This window comes from Lepidochelys kempii, chromosome 25, assembly GCF_965140285.1.
Source record: "Lepidochelys kempii isolate rLepKem1 chromosome 25, rLepKem1.hap1, whole genome shotgun sequence".
Lineage (NCBI taxonomy): Eukaryota > Metazoa > Chordata > Testudines > Cheloniidae > Lepidochelys > Lepidochelys kempii.
In genome coordinates, this window is record NC_136404.1 from 9,066,815 (window position 1) to 9,071,054 (window position 4,240).

Genomic DNA, 4,240 nt, shown 5'->3' on the forward strand with positions numbered 1-4,240 from the left:
ATAGGATAATTTTGAAATCTGAAGCTATGCAACTGTAGCCTCTAATATTCTTTAAAACTTGGCAAAACAATATTAAATTAAACAAACTGTATTGATATAACTTTGACTTGAACCTACAAGTTGATATGTTTTAAAATGGTCTAAATGCCATTCTTGCTGTGATTAAGAAGGTATTATAGCCTGTGGGCTGCAGTTGCTTACTGCTTTGAGGCCCTAGCAGTAGCTACTCCCATTAGGGAAAGGGCTGTCTCTTTTTGGTCTCTGTTTGTACAGTGCCTAGCACAGTAGATTTTTTGGCTGCAGCTAGGACTCCTAGGCACTACAATAATACACAGAAAACCTGGATTTGTGCTGGAAATGGCCCAACCTGATGATCACTTTAGATAAGCTATTACCAGCAGGACAGTGGGGTGGGAGGAGGTATTGTTTCATATTCTCTGTGTGTATATAAAGTTTGCTGCAGTTTCCACGGTATGCATCCGATGAAGTGAGCTGTAGCTCACGAAAGCTCATGCTCAAATAAATTGGTTAGTCTCTAAGGTGCCACAAGTACTCCTTTTCTTTTTGTAAATACAGACTAACACGGCTGTTACTCTGAAACAAATAATAGTGCTGATAAGAGACATTGCTTCGGCTTTAAATCTGAATCTCTTTTTGCTTGGGTGAGTATGTTTGAACGATACATGGAGTGTGGAATCCAGTATCCTAAGAACTGGTACTGAGAGACTTCAGTAGAGCTGGTTGGAAAATTTTCCAGCAAAACTGTTTTTTGGTGCAAAATTGTATCTTCAACAAATTATTTTTGCAAAATATATTTGTTTTTCCTCAGAAAATACTATCAAAATAATTTGGCTGGAAAACTTTAGATTTTGTCTGAAAACTCAAATTTGTGTGGAACATTTCAATGAAAATAAGAGTTTTGTTTTTCGTCCGATTTCTGCAGGAAAGAATTTGGATCACTTCTAGCTGTGTGTTAATACACTTACACACGTTAAAAACTAGTTATGAAAGTGGCATTGGATGTTAATGATACTTGCTGTCAGTTGTGGACTGCATCTTTATTTTTGATACTTGTAGTTTAGACAACATTAAAGAGATAATGTTACAAGTTAAAATGATATAGTTATACCAGTATGATCCCTCATGAGGACACTTATTCCAGTGGGAGAATGACTTTTTTCAGTTTAGTTTAAATCCAAGTGATAAGCGAAACTGAAAAAGGCCCTCTTATGCTTGAATAAGAGTGTGCATACAGGATGTTAAACGGGGTGGAGTTATATTGGTATTAATTCACACCTTAAGTTGTACCAGTATATCTTTCCTGTGTAGAAAACGCTTTGTGTTGTGTGATTTGTGTGTGTAGTGAGATTTCTGCACTTTAACCTGAAGGCACAAGGAATTGACTTTATTAACAAGCAGATTTTCTAACTGTTTTTACAGGGCATTTGAACTATAGATAACAAAAATGTCCTATAGTCCTGGTCTACTTGCAGTTTTTGTACCAGTATAATTGTCTGTTAGGGCTGTGGATTTCTTTTTTCCCCCTTCCCCCCCATAAAGTACAACCTCAAGTGTGGACCCAGTTATACTGGTATAAATGTGCTTCTGTTGGTATATAATTGGTATATATTCTTCTTCCCATATTGGAATATGCTCTACGGGTAGATGTATAAATTTATACTGGTGGAACTAGGGTCACACTAGGTGTGAATTTTTTTTTTAAACTGATTGAATTATACTGATATGGTTAAAAAGATATGACTCTTGTGTATAGACAAGCCCATAAACATTTGTAAGAAAAAAAATCTACGAGAGAGACTAAACTTGCCATTCGTGGTATTTCTAAGGCTATACGTATGCTACAGACTTCTGCTGGCACAGCTATGTTGGTCAGGGCTGTGAAGAGGTGTGATCCCGAACTGACAGAACTGCTGTTGGCAGAAGCCCCACACGTAGACAGTTACACTAGCAAAACTACGCTTTTACCACAATATATTGTTTTGTTTAGAGGTTGCAGAATAATCTATACGAGTAGCAGCACAGCTTGGCCAGTGTAAACACTGTGCACACTTTGCTGGTATAGTATATACTGGTGTAGCTATACCAGCAAAGCACTCCTAGTATAGACGTGGCCTGAGTTGAAAAGTTAAGGGAAATATGAGTGGGGGAAATGAGAATCTCGAAGGACAGGATAATGAAACCAGTAGTTTTGTTAATTTATGCAATGTCTGTATACACCCGCTCCTGGAGTCCATGCAACACTCAAAGGTTTTCACAGGGTGAGGTGTTGCTGTTGCATCTGGATCATGACTTTAGACTGGTGGGACTGAGTTCTGGAGACTTAGCAGCATTGGCTTCCTAGCTTCTGGATTAGGAAGTTGACTTTTCTCTACCTCTGTGGTAAATTAGCTGCAAAATGGCAGTGGGAGACCACAAAGGATAAGAGCTCCAGTTGGTGTGCAGAAGAAGTGCAATTCCCCTGTGGAAGATGGCTGCCCTCCCTTTCTTCTTGTGGCTTTCTTCTTGAACCAGAAGATTTTATTTGGAGTTAAGAGCCATAGTTAGTTCATCCCATCCATTTGAAATACCAAGGAATGTGATTAAAAATAACTTCTGTTTTGAATTTCAATGCCATTGAAGCAGAATGAAGTAAATTACTAAATTGATTGTGTTGTTTTGCCCCACAAGTGAGTTCTCTGGTGTGTGCAGCATAATTACGGAGGTACTTATTTGCACTGTTGGGGCTGTTACACTCTTGATTCCCATCCACACTGGCATTCCACCAGTTGAGAATGGGACAGTGGCAGATGATGTGATGGGAAGCATTGCTTGGAGCAAGCATGATCCAAATGTGACCATCTGTGGTGTGTTACGAGCATTTTTGTCTGTGGAGCTATGGCATGTTACAGAGCATACAAAGAGGACTACATGGTGGTTAGTAGGTCAAACTTCACTGCTTAGCCAATTACTTGGTTTCTGGTTTCCTTGTTAGTTTTTACTCCTTAGGTATTTTGTGGCTGCTGCCATCCCTGGAAAGTTCAAGGATTTTCACATCTGAGGCCATGTCTACACTAGCACTTAGGTCGGCAAAACTTCTGTTGCTCAGGTGTGTGGAACCCCCCCCACCCCCCCGAGCGACACAGGTTTTGCTGGCATAAGCGCTTATGTACACAGCGCTGTGTTGGCAGGAGACACTCTGCCGCTGAGGTAGCTACCACCACTCGTTGAGCTGGTTTTATGATGTTGACGGGAGTGCTCTCTCCTGTCAGCATAAAACAGCGAGCGATCTTACAGTGGCACAGCTATATTTTAAGCTTGTAAGTGTTGACGTGGCCTGAATCTGAGGGTTTGGCTACACTTGGGAGTTACAGTGCAATAAAGGAGGCCTGGGCGCCCTAGCTCGCTACCCGTTCGCGCTGGCGAGGCGAGTAGAGCGCTCTGTCTCCGCGGCTACAGTGCTGCTGGTACTCCACCTCGGCGAGTGGAATAACGTTCGCTGCGCCCCCTGCTGGAGCGCCGCGGCGCCAGTGTGGACGCCCTGGTCCGTTAGTGCGCTGTGATCGGCCTCCAGAAGTGTACCACGATGCCTGTTGTAGCCACGCTGGTCATCACTTTGAACTCTACTGCCCTGCCCTCAGGTGACCAACCGTTAGACCTGCCCTTTAAATTCTCTGGGAATTTTGAAAATCCCCTTCCTGTTTGCTCAGCCAGGCGTGGAGTGCTCTCAGCGCATCTTTCCAGGTGACCATGCCTCCACGCGCCAGGCAATCCCCAGTATGGAGCAATGGCGAGGTGCTGGACCTCATCAGTGTTTGGGGGGAGGAAGCTGTCCAGTCCCAGTCGCACTCCAGCCATAGGAATTACGATACCTTTGGGCAGATATCAAGGGCCATGCTGGAAAGGGGCCATGATTGGGACACACTGCAGTGCAGGGTTAAAGTGAAGGAGCTGCGAAATACCTACTGCAAAGGCCAAGAGGCAAACAGCCGCTCCAGTGCTGCCCCTGCGACCTGCGGTTTTTACGAAGAGCTGGATGTGATACTTGGGGGCGATCCCACCTCCATGCCAAATATCACCATGGACACCTCAGAGGCCAGTGCAACAAGGCAGGAGGAGGAGCAGCAAAGTGGGAGTGAGGGTGCTGAGGCGGAGGAATGCAGCCAGGAGCCGTTCTCAAGCCAGGAGGAAGGTAGCCAGTTGCAGCGGCCAGTGCTTGGGGAAGGACAAACACCACAGGAGG

General features: G+C 44.0%; 1 protein-coding gene across 7 annotated transcripts in view; it reads left to right on the forward strand.

Annotated features, from left to right (window-relative positions):
* Positions 1–4,240, forward strand: part of DOT1L (DOT1 like histone lysine methyltransferase) — a 103,786-nt gene that overhangs the window by 16,472 nt on the left and 83,074 nt on the right. The window lies entirely within an intron of this gene.